At 37.6% G+C, this 13,039-nt stretch overlaps 1 long non-coding RNA gene across 1 annotated transcript; it reads left to right on the top strand.

Moving 5' to 3' along the window:
- The first annotated feature begins 301 nt into the window (after positions 1 to 301).
- Positions 302 to 1,421, top strand: LOC116263131 (uncharacterized). The gene is made up of 3 exons (XR_004174571.1): positions 302 to 844; positions 1,030 to 1,249; positions 1,337 to 1,421. It is a non-coding gene; the product is annotated as an uncharacterized LOC116263131 (long non-coding RNA).
- The last annotated feature ends 11,618 nt before the right edge of the window (positions 1,422 to 13,039 follow it).

Raw genomic sequence — 13,039 nt, 5'->3', positions numbered from 1 at the left:
ATATATATATATATATATAACTACCAATTAAACCAAATCTATGAACCATAAAATCTGGTTCGGAGTCACAAAATTCTTATGTGCAAAACTTCTTTTAAAGAAGCTCAAAGTTAAATGGTTCAGACGAGCTACGATATCTAGGCTAGCTTGAATTTTGTGATTCATAGTATTTGGTTTAATTGGTGCTTGTACCCAACTGGGTTTGAAGTTGAACCTTTAGATTATATCAGAATCAGAGTTGAATCCCGACTCTTGGTGGGGAAAAAGAAAGAAAGGAAGAAGAAGTTGAATGTAACGCAATCTAGTCTAATCCCACTCTATTAATTCAGATTCCTGAACTGTACCTGTCGCCTGTCGGCGCATGCCGCCTTCCCTGCCCCAATTTTGATAGGAATGTCGCCAAAATATGATCTCTCTAGCCTTCCAGATGCCTCCACAGCTTTGCACACACGTAGCCCGACGCAAAAAAGCATGGCTGGAGGACTTCAGCTCCAGCTTACTTTAGCAAGAGAAGCCTTCGACAAGCAATGAAAATAGTAACATCTTTTTTTATGATACACAGATTTTTTTGAGAGCCGTTAGGGCTCTCAAGTTTTCTCCCCGCGCTTCTTCCCCTCTCGCTCTCTGGCTGCCTCTCCTCTCTCACTCTCTCGCTGCTCTCGCTCTCTCCTTCCTCTCCTCTCTTGCTCTGTCATTCCTCTCCTCTATCACTGCCTGTCGGCTCTTGATCTCGCGTTCCTTTCCTCTCTCGCTCTCTCGTTCCTCTCCTCTTTCCCCAACGTCTTCAGGCACCATCTTCACCAGGAAATTTGGGTTTATCTCTCTTGGCTGCTCCTTTACTCAGGTATGCCTCTCACGATTTCCCTTTTTCACTTCTATCATGCTCTGCTTGGTGGGTGCCTGCTATGCTTTTGTTTTGCTGTTACAACTTGGAAGAAAAAAATGTTGATGGTGATTGTTTGTTGGTATTTCTTATCTGGTTTTTTGAAGCAGTAAACTGAATGTTTTGGGCTCAACTTTATATTGCAGAATCCATTTGGGCGATTTTGTTCGTGGGCTCTGGAATATAAAGCCAAACCAGAATCCTAATTGCAATGTCTTTTTTTAGGCAGAAAATCATGTCGTACCTTATTAATATAGCAGCATACTTGTGGTCACTTTGAGGGGATGATTTGCATGTTGCAGAGCGAGGATTATTGGCTGCAAATGGATCCTGGTATCAGCATCACTGATATGTGGAAGGCAGAATGTATCCCTTTTTTAAGGTCATTATTATCCTGTTATTTAATGTCGATAATGATCATTATTATTTTGTTAAGTGCTTAACTCTTTCCAGCTGAAATGATGTGGGATGGGATGGATAGAATGGAAGTGGATGGGTTTGGCATCGGTGATGTTATCTCACAACCACCACAGCCGCAGACCCCATCTTCTAGTGTTGTTGAATTGCCACATAGTTCACACGTATCCACGCCAACTAGGAGATGAGTGAACAGCAAATCACTATGGACCACTTAATGCCTAAATATGCCAGTGCGCTCGCCCATTTTGAGTATGACTGCACATAAGTCACTGATGGGTTGTTCCAGTAGGTTTCTTTTGGAGCTCATATAAATGGTGGTCAGCTGGCTGAACAGGTTCTAAAATTCCTTCTTAAAGAAAGATGCACAAGTTGCATGAAGGCATCCTTGAAGCTTCTCAATTTTCTTTCATTAGTTTCAAAACTAACCACTAACAAGGCTGGTTGGCAGCACCACAACTCCAAAAGCAAGAACGTGGTTAAATTTAGTGAATGAGGCCTATAGCTCAAAAGGGTTCATGACAAGCTTGTTGCATCTTTTTCCTTGGCCATATTTTCTATCAACTCGGGAACAGTGGGAATGAAGGCTGCTGTTGCTAGCAACCTAAGAGGAAATGCTGCCTTATCTGCAGCACACCTGAGAGCAAAGGTGTTGGAGTAAAGTCAGTGGATCGGCGTCTCAAGCGCCTCAACTGATTCACCACCAGATGCTCCAGACTTAGGATTCAAGTGACTAACAGCAGAGATGAAAGAGACAGAGATGGAGGAGAAAGAAGAGGTAGAATAGCAAGTGGATACTGTCGGATTTAGGGGTTTCCTTCTAAGGGGCTCGGGTAATCTTCTAGAGATTAACCAAAACACTAAGCCTTGCTGGGTATAAATAGCCAGCCCCTTTGACCTAACAACTACCATATCATTGGTAGGCAAATAATCAACCGAGATTTCATTTTTCTCAATCTTTTCATAAACATAATGGTATTTCACCATTATATGTTTACCCTTTGACCTAACAACTACATTCTTCATAAAGATATCGCTGCCTGACTATCACAGTACAGTTGAACTGGTTCATGCGCAAAATCTAATTTCAAATCTTTTAAGAACCGATTTATCCAGACAGTAAAAGTAGTTGCAACATTACGTGCTGCATACTCTGCTTCCTCAGTATGCTGAGCAACATATCCCTATTTCTTACAAGACGAGGCTATCACTCCACCTCCAAAGAGGAAAACATACTCCGAAGTTGATTTACTATCATCTTTGAAGCTTGCAAAATCTGTATCGGAATAGCCAACTAAAGTTAGCTCATCTGCTTGGTAGGACAATTTCAATCTTTTCATTCCTTTAATGTACTAAAAAATCCTTTTGACAGCTTGCTAGTAAGGCCATCCACGATTATTTTGATAATGAATCATCACACCGATGGGAAAGCTTATGTCTGGTCTAGTACAAAGCATTAAATACATCAGACTGCCAATCGCTTGTGCATATGGAACATTTAATTTTTGTTGTCCTTCACCAGGACAATCACTCTTACTTAAGTTTGCTCCTTTAGCTATAGGAGACTCAACTGGTTTGCAGTTTAACATACCAAATTTCTTTAAGATATAATGAATATATCGTTCTTGGCTTAAACTCAGGATTCTTGAGTTTCTATCTCGAGTGAACTTTATTCCAAATATATAAGATGCTTCACCCAAGTCCTTCATTCGAAGTTCTTGTTCAGTCAAGTCTTTGTTTTGAGGACTTTCTTGAAAGGTCGGGACTCTTTTGAAAAGTCAAGACTTTCTTGAAAGAACAGGACTCATTTATCATGTCATTATCATTTCCTGTTAATAATATATCATCAACATATAATGACAGGATATAGAAAAGACTCGTTTTTCCAAACATATACACAGTGGCCTAGTTGGTTTGCAACCAACCCATGTTTTGTAATTGCATTATGAAAAGCAAAATATCACTGTCTAGGCGACTGCTTCAATTCGTACAATAATTTATTCAGGTTGTACATATTGTCTTCTTTTTCCTTGATGACATACTCCAGTGGTTGAGTCATATATATAGTTTCTTTCAACTCACCATTCAGGAAAGCAGTCTTCACATTCATTTGACAAATATCAAAGTCATACAATGTTGTCATAGCCAAAATTATTTTAATTGATGCAAACTTTGCAACCGGCGAATAGGTTTCTGAGTAATCAATTCCTTCTTTTTGGGAAAAACCTTTCGCCATCAGTCTAGCTTTGAATTTCTCAACTGATCCGTCAGTTTTATACTTCTTCCTTAGCACCCATTTACATCCAATGAGTTTTTTATCATCCAATCTGACGATTCATGTGAGCTTATGACTTCGTCATATATCAGATTGTCAGACATTCGTCAATATCTGCTAAATGGTTAGCCCCTCTGTTAGATATACATAATAATCATTCAAATATGAATGATGAGCTCTAGGTCTTTTATGACCTCATAACCGTTGAGAAGACGAGGTACTCGGATCAGTTGGTTAATTACCTAACTGATCTTCAGTCGGTTCATTACCAGACTGTTCCTCAGATGATTCATGCTCAGTTGGTTCATTACCAAGCTGATCTCCAGTCGATTCATTACCAGACTGATCCTTTGAATAAATCAGATCATCCAACGTATCATTTCGATATTCAACTGGATCAAAATCTTTATAATTGAGTTCTTTTATGAACTCTACATCTCTACTTTTTATATGTCTCATAGTTGAATGATACAATTTGTAGGCCTTGAATTCTTTTGGATATCCAATAAATACACATCTTACTGATCTGTTATCTAGTTTGTCCATTTTTTGATATAGAATTTTTACGTATACTACAGATTCTCATCTCTTCAGATATCTCATATCTGATTTTACATCAGTCCATCTCTCATAATAAGGAGTGGTTGGGACTGCTTTGCAGGGCACTCAATTTATTGTATACATAACTATTAACACAACTTCATTTCAAAAAACTTTTGGTAATTGTACACCTACCAACATGAATCTCACCATGTTCAAGAGGGCTCTATTACACCTCTCAGCCACACCATTCTGTTGTGGTGTTTTAAGCATTGTCTTTTTGCCTATTAATTCCAAGGTCTTTACAGTATTCGAAGAATTCATTACAATATTCGAAAAATTCATTAGAAGTGTATTCTCCTCCTCGATCAGACCTTACAACTTTAATGTATTTCTCAAGTTGTCTCTCGACTTCATATTTGTATTTCTTGAATTTCTCTTGTACTTCCAACTTGCATCTAATAAAGTAAATATAACAAATCTTGAGAAATTTATTATAAAATATAACTTGTCACTATGAGTTTATGAGTTTGAACTCTAAAAGGTCCACAGATATCAGTATGGATTATCTCCAATAGTTCAGTGGCCCGAATTACTTCAGACGAAAATTATTTCCTTGCCATCTTTTCGTATACACACGACTAGCATTTTGCAAAATCATTTATATTTATGTCAGGTATTAAACATTGTTGTGCTAGAGTCTTCATCTTTTTTATGCTTATATGGCTTAATCTTTCATGTCATAAGTTTACATTCACACTCACTGCACAGTTGAAATAAGCAAAACTAGAAGCTTCATTTATATCATTAAGTTTGAACATACCATATTCTTTTACAAATTTTTCATCGAACATGGCTCTTCTATGTTTTCCCACTGTTACTTTCATTAAATAAAACGTACATGAAAACCTTTCTCAGTCTGTGCAGGGACAGACACTAGATTCCTCCTCATAGAAGGGACATATAAAACCTCATTGAGTACGACACTAGTACCCCCAACATTTAGTCGATATGCCCCAATTCTCGTGACGTCACAATATGAGTTGTTTTTCATGTAGACCTTGTTTGTTCCTAGACCCAGTTCTTCCATGCGAACCACGTCTTTCTTTGTCTTTGCAATGTGACGAATAGCTCCTGAATCAACCCACCAACAAGTTAAATCTTCATCTGCAAACAAACATTCTGATACGACACAGATGACTTTTCTGTTGGAGTCCCCTTGCGGCTTCCTCTTGTTGTTGTTGTCCTGACAATTGTTATCTTTCTTATTCGAGAATTTTGTCCTACAGTTCTTCTTGATATGTCCAGGCCTTTCACATCTGTAGCATTTCACTACAGTTCCTTGAGATTTCTTAGTACATGCAAAATTGCTATTGAACTTGTCATCGTTTCGATTTTTAAATTGTTTGGGTCTTACATGTACATAACTACTAGCAGGTTTTTCCTGAACGGTCATCAGTTGTGCATTCTTTCTCTTGGCTAGATGTTGTTGCTGTATAACTAACTGTATAGGAAGCTTTTTTAAAGTAACATTATCAAATTGGAGACTCAAGGCAGTAACTACCACATCCCAGGAAGGAAGTAGGCTGTTCAGGATTGTGCTAATTTGCATGTTGTCAGATATTACATTCCTCACCATGGCTAAATCTTTAGCCATAATCAACATCTTATTAACATGGTCCATTACACCGTCTGACTCTTTCATCCTATAGAAATTATATTGTTCTAACAGTAACTGCACTTGCATCGCAGTAGTGGTGTTGTATTTGTAAGAAATGATATCAAATATTTTCTTTTCTTGGCTGTTGGGCAATCCTCAAATACTTTGATCTAATCATCTTTCATGAAAGTTAACATGATAATTTTAGCCATATGGTCATGAGTGGTAAATGACTCATATGCCCTTATTTCCTCATCTATAGGTTTGTCTCCTAAAGAAGGAAAAGGCTGGTTGATCACATAAATGAGTCTTTCCAAAGTTAGGGCCAACATAATCCTATGTTTTCATGCATGAAAGTTTGTTCCATTTAATTTCTCAGTCTTGGCTATTTCAGAGGCTCTCACTCTTGATGTTATTTTTAAATTTATTTTTCATAGCAAGTAAAGAACAATAAAAAAAGGGAAAACATTACAATGAATATCACATCAAGGGGTCTCAAACATCATTCTAAAATAATATTTAGAACAAACAAAGCTTAGATTAAATGCGGCTATTATCCATAAAACTGTAGTTTTCTGCTGAAATTGCAAAATAATTTTTTCGGGACTCTCTTTCAGTAATTTATAATAACTTTGAGAGTACCCCAAGGCAATTTCTTTTAAAATTCCTGGTTTCTGATGAAAATAACTTTCGCGAGCCTCTTTTTGAAAAATCTTTTAGCAAAAAATGTTGCGGCTTTAATTTATCAAACATGTAACAACATTTTTGAACATAATGCCTAAAAGGTGGACTGTTTTTGTAATTTTCAAATTTTGACTATAAAAGCCCTTTTACGCTGAAAAAATTTCATTTTCGTATTTTGCTTCTCAATCCTCTAGAGAGTTCCTCTTCCTTCTCGCGAAACCCTAGCAGAGGGTTTCTCCTCCCGCGCCACCATTGCTGCCTTTGCCCGACTTCCACCACTACCACCCGAGAGAGGACCATTCTACCCCACAGAAGGTGGCTGGAGCTGAGTCCTACTAGCAGAGAGCAGTCTGAGGCCCTTTCTACTCAAATTGGGGTTTGGGTAGATACCTTATCTGCCATCGCTCTTTTTGTGCTGCCACCGTGAGGAAGACAACCTCCCAACACCGGCAGACCCAAAAGAACGTCAAGAGGTAGTCTGCGAAGCATCAAACGTCATCTTCCTCCTTTACCCAAGTCACCTCCCTACTACCAGCACGAGGAAATCTTAGCTTCTAGCACAAGGAAGACGACTAGGTTCCAGACTGTCGGTCGACTGTTGCTCATCGGTAGAGAAGGCAGGAGCAGAGGAGTCGAATTTCTAAACCATAGGACTTTTGTGGTGGTGGTATTTTAAATTGTGGGAACCAGAAGCCCTAAACCGTTATGCCCCTTCCGATCAAATTTTCAACGCTCTGTTTTAAAAATCACAGGCTACAGCAGATAAAAAAAGGCACACACAAGGCAACAGGGACAAAACAGATGCATTTGATAACAGTGAATTTTTCCAGCTGCAACAGAGGGTTCATAAAGAAAAAGAAAATCCCAATCATGGTTTTTTTTTTTGTTCTTGTAAGGTTCTCTACTCTTGCAAGGCCGACAACGCTGGCTGTCATTAGTAGTGTTGTCTGTCACCAGAGAGCTTCTAGTCTACAGCGCCATAGATCAGAAGCTCTCAAAGGGAGTAGAGTTAAAACAAATAACCTCCGTCTTCTAGGATTACAGGCACATAAAACTTTACACATGCAATATCTACCAGCATAGTGTACTAAATGCCTCTATCTTTCTGAATTTGCATGCACAGAAAGTACATTTAGCAATCTGCAATCCTCATGCTTCTTGTATAACATGCACAAAAAACATATATTCAAACTGATCTTTTTATTATTTAAGCATCTTGTTCATGCACACAGAAAGTTTTTAGCCTCACATACTTCATACACATAGCAAAGTTCTTCATCTATGATCTAGCATGCTCTAATCATTTAAGTTCATACACTATTTGTGTATGGATATCGTCTGAATATAACTTACCTGTGCCAGACCTTGATCTTCTGCGCTCTATTACCAATGTTGGTGTAAAGTCAGCGGAACGGCATCTCAAGCGCCTCAACTAGTTCACACCGGATGCTCCAGATTAGGCTTCAAGTGACTAACATCAGAGATGAAAGAGACAGAGACAGAGGAGAAAGAAGAGGTAGAAGAGCAAGTGGATACTGTCAAATTTAGGGGTTTCCTTTTAAGGGGCTCGGGTAATCTTCTAGAGATTAACCAAAACACTAAGCATTGATGGGTATAAATAGCCAGCCCCTTAGGTTTTTCCCAAATCACAGCAGCAGTTAGCGTGAGAGATCTTTTAGGAAAATGTTTAGATAAAGATGAACTTTATCTCTTGTGATCTTTATCTCACGAGAAGTTTTTGAGTTAATCTCGTAATCCGGATAGGGCTCAATGGCCACTATCCAACAAAAGGTGCCAACTTTGTTTCTAGTCGCCCTTGGGTGATTTCGACCTGCACTCAATTTGTTCTCTCCACCTTGCTGAAATATCTTTGTGATCTTTACCCTCAATGAATTTGCTGGCATGACGTGATGTAATATATGTCCATCATCTCTGTAATTTTATAGCTTTTTATGCAATTGGAAAGGAACAATTTTCTTGTAACAGTGCTTATACATTTATAACAACTATCGTTACGTGCGACCTAGTTTAAGACAGATATTTATATTTCAAACACTCTTCCATGTTTTCTACAGCTCTTTGTGCTCATGATTGTTAGACATCTTCCTTATTTTCTGTGGAACCCCTTACCGATTACCAATTATATATGGAGAGTAGATTAATTGATCAAAACATTGTGTCTCTATAATCTATCTGGTTGAATCTTCAGTTCAAGGGTGCCTCTTGCCAAATCGATGTACTAGATTTATTCGTGCTGGGAGTTGCATGCATACTCCTAACCCTCAGTTTGGAGACTAATAATGCACTTGGTTGCAAGGAAATCGACTTGGATGCATATAAATTGCCCAAATGATGACTGTCACTCCTAATCAATGACTGTCACTCCTAAACAACAACTTCTAACGATCAGGAAAAAAGTCTCTCATATTTTTTACCCTGTGCACCAAACACAGTTAATTTTACCATATAAAAAACTACCTTTTGCACCAAGCACAGTTAATTTTACCCTACAAAAAACTTTCCTGCAATCAAACATAACCTCAAATTGGAAGAGGTAAAATTTCATCATATTTTTTTTTCCAGCATTCTTTTCCATGGTAAATTTACCACGTTAAATTCTTTCCTGCCATCAAACAGGGCCTTACTCACTAGAGGCATTTTCTTCCCTCTCAAACTGATCTACAGGGGGGCAAGTTTATTTAGGCCATGGTACTACAGCACACTAACTTCTAGTGCTAAAGTTGTTCACGTGATAGGAAATAGCTCTCCCATTTGCCTTCTTAGCCTATGTTAGCTTCCCATTTTATTGCTTTATTATTTCACTTACAAAAAATAACCACAGTCAAGGGTTAAATCTAGATATAGGTTGCACAGTCACGAACGTGGCGACTCCAAATATTATGCATGAAAAACGCTTATCGAGAACATCTATACTATGTGAACCGAACTGCCATGTTCATATAGAGGATGATAAACCTAAAAGCATATTACAAGCTGATTGATAGATTTTTAAGAAGTCAAATGATGACCATTGAAGTTATAAATGAAGTCACAGTTTTAGTTAACAATATATATATATATATATTAGTTCACTTTTTATACAGCCTCGTCCATAGAATCAAGTTCCTTCAGCGGGTGGTGCAGAATTGCCTGATGCGCCTCATTCTCCCTACATGTTTAAGACAGGAAATAAAAATTAAAACAACCAAAGTGATAGTCCTTATTGTGACATAAAATAAAGACATAATATCACGAGGATAAGCACAACACAGTCAGCCATATAATAGCAGTTTTATTTCTGTCTTTTAAAAAAACATCAGAAAATAAAAAACACGTCTAAAATGCATATTATACGTGTATTATATCCACTTTTTTGGTTATTTCATATTTTTTATGATTTTTTATTTTTTATAATTTTTAGGATTATTAAATGTTTTAAATCTTTAAAATTTTTTTTGAGATTTTCCCGTTTTATTTTTGAGATATACAACTTTGTCCTATTATACTTGTCTTTTCCTCACCGTATAATACTCGTACACATTTTTTGTGACAATGATTAAAAGTGCTCTATATAAATATTAACCCAATATATAAGAGAAAATTGTAAAAGTTTCTACCTTTTTGAGATAGCCTTTGAAAATAATAGACTGAAAATCTAAAAAGAAGGGCCTCATATCTAAAATCCCTAAAAATATACACTATATTTTCTATCCTTTTGCATTCTTTCTTGATCATCAAAAAATTAAACTCTTATAACACCAATATATCTATAGTCAAATAGCAATGATTTTCATAAGACACGTAAAACCAAATACATCTTGTAAGGAAGCACCACATATCCATTCAAAAGAGCAAAGTTAGGTTAAAACTGAAATGAAGATCAGGAAAAAGATGCAAAACATGTTTGAGATTCATTACAATTCTAATTTGGATTTCATAAAGAAACTAATGCTTCACATGCAATTTGGAATTTTAGACCCCAAAATAAAATCAATTAACCAAAAATTGATTGTAACCTATACAACTCCTTGTATCAGATTGTGATGCACTTTACTTGCAAATACTATAATAGATCTGAACTTTCAAAATTAGCCAATTGAATAAACTGAAAAATTGAATGCAATTGGGGCAAAAACCCAAGAATGGTATTTTTGACTCAAATATATATATATATATATATATATATATATTATGAACACACACCCACACACACAGAGAGGGAGAGGGAGAGAGACAGGGGCTGCAACTAAAGAATGCACCATCAATTCATCCAAATGAAGCAGTTTTTATTTGGGACACACCAATTCTACTTAAGAAATCAGCAGGAAACACTTGGATATCAACAAAAAATTTGAATTACATGCATACAACCAAAATTAAGTCAGTGTCATGCGGGTCGTGTGTTTTGTAGTTATACAAATACTCAAAAACAAATCATTTCTTAGTTCAGACGAGTCTCATGGCATTTGTTTCTCAAAACATATTTATCAAATGTATCATAATGCATCATATACTATGGTAGATTGCTTACCGTATCAGCTCTATGGCAACTTGGTTGACGTCTCAACTAATCATGAAGAAGAAGAAGAAGAAGAAACGATTGTGCAAGTGTGTTCAATAATTCCAATAAAAGAATAAGAAGAAAAGGACCAAAATGAAACAAGTGATAAGAGACTATGTGAAGAGGACAAAGGAAGTGACTTTCTATGATCGATTTGGGCTAGGTTACCTGCACATTCCTACAAAACCCTAGAAATGAAAACTAGACGGAGGCTAGGAGGGAAAATTGCAGGAGAGAAACAGCAAAATGGAAGAAAATGAGATGCAATAGTTCAAAGAAAAACAAAACGAAACATAGAATGATTAAGAACAGGAATAACAAAACCTCAGATTCTCATCTAAAGATCTTACAATTTCAAAGTCCAGCTAAGACGCTAATGAAATCTTCGCCAAGCAGTATCGATGAGGGAGAGAAAAGTCAGCTGCCTTTCCATGTAACAAAATCGCAGGAAAAAATATGCTTGAAATAAATAAATTGCTGCTTGCCTTTAAGGACCTAGGGATCCCTCAAAAATGCCTGGAGTATTGTTTATTTCCATGTGAACTCTGCTAGGCAGAACCAGGAAAACTTGACAACCCTATGGTTCGACATCAACCTCGTCCCTCCATGCACAGATTAACGAATGACATCTCTCTCTCTCTCTCTCTCTCTCTCTCTCTCTCTCTCTCTCTGCCATGGAAGGCACTGGCCTTCAATTTCTTCCGGTCCCCTATTACAAACCCTCTCAATGGAAACCCCTTCTCTCTAAGAGTGGGACTGTTACCCAGCCTGATCGGGCCTGAGTTGGGGCCCAAAAAAAAAAAAAAAAGGCCCGGGCCGGTTTGGGTCGGCTGATATATTTTTAAATATTATTTTTTGTCTTAATAATAATATAGCTTGGGTTTCGGGCTTTAGACGAAGCCAACCCTTATGTTTGAGTTGTTATTTAATGGGATGCATCTGTGCTGCACAAGTGCACATTTAATTACTCGGAGAAGTTGGAACTTGAATGTGACGTGACGAACCAAGTGGGTCCATATCCAAGTCCGATCCGAGTCGGGGTTCAATGGTATTATACCCTGAAGTATGTATGCCCACGGCTTATTGGGTCCTCAGACACGGCTGTCCGCAGCTTTAAATTTGAGGCCTGATAGGTTCGGTTCGTTCCTAGGTAGGTAATGGTGTAGGTGCATCTGGATCTGGGATTAGAACCAGATTTATATTAATTGTTCTGTAACTATCGATAGAGGGAAAAACCACGTTTTCCAAAATAAAATTCATGTGGAGACAAGCAGCCCCTAGTATGGAGCGCTTGGGCATGGATCAACCCACTCGTAGATTACGAGATCTTTCAATTTTTGTTTCACCTTTAGCTCATCTTATGCGCTTCTGCATCAAATGCACATTTGCATCTCACAAATTATTTTAAAGGCCATCGGTTAAGCAATTAAAGGACAGTCTAGTTTTCCTTTTTCCCAATTATACAAAAAAGAAAAAAAAAAAAAAAAGAAACTGTTGCCTGGATCAGCCTTGTAAAATTCAGGTTGTGAACCCAACTGTAAGTTTAGCAAGAATAATCTGATTCTGAATGAGAGAAAAACCTGTTGTTGTGAGAAACAAATTGAGGCGCCGCCCAATTTGTAATATTGAATAAATTATTAAAAACCGGTTTTTATTATTTTATTCTGAAAAAAAAAAAAACCATTCTAGATAGAGAGACTTTGTCGCACCCTCTCAAAATGTAAAACCCCATAACCTTTCTTAAGCCAACATGGTTCGGCCGGGGCATGGGTTGGCTGTTTTAGAAGCGCGTGCTTTTGAGATTTGAACCACGTATCGAAGTCACTGATCCAGAAACCACCCACGCATCAATCGCTGATCCAGCCAAGTGTGCCAAATTCATTCGATGCTCACATAAATTGTTTTTAGTAAGTAGAGTCATTTTCTAAAGCTTCCGTGCATAAATATCCCCAACCAAGGGGCCCGCCCGCCCAAGAAAAGTGGGGAGCGGGACCCACTTTGGACCTTTATGTCCCCGTG

The sequence above is a fragment of the Nymphaea colorata genome, chromosome 10 (genome assembly GCF_008831285.2).
Source record: "Nymphaea colorata isolate Beijing-Zhang1983 chromosome 10, ASM883128v2, whole genome shotgun sequence".
Taxonomy (NCBI): domain Eukaryota; kingdom Viridiplantae; phylum Streptophyta; class Magnoliopsida; order Nymphaeales; family Nymphaeaceae; genus Nymphaea; species Nymphaea colorata.
The sequence above is the reverse complement of the archived record's forward strand: the minus strand, read 5'-3'. Positions and strand labels throughout refer to the sequence as shown.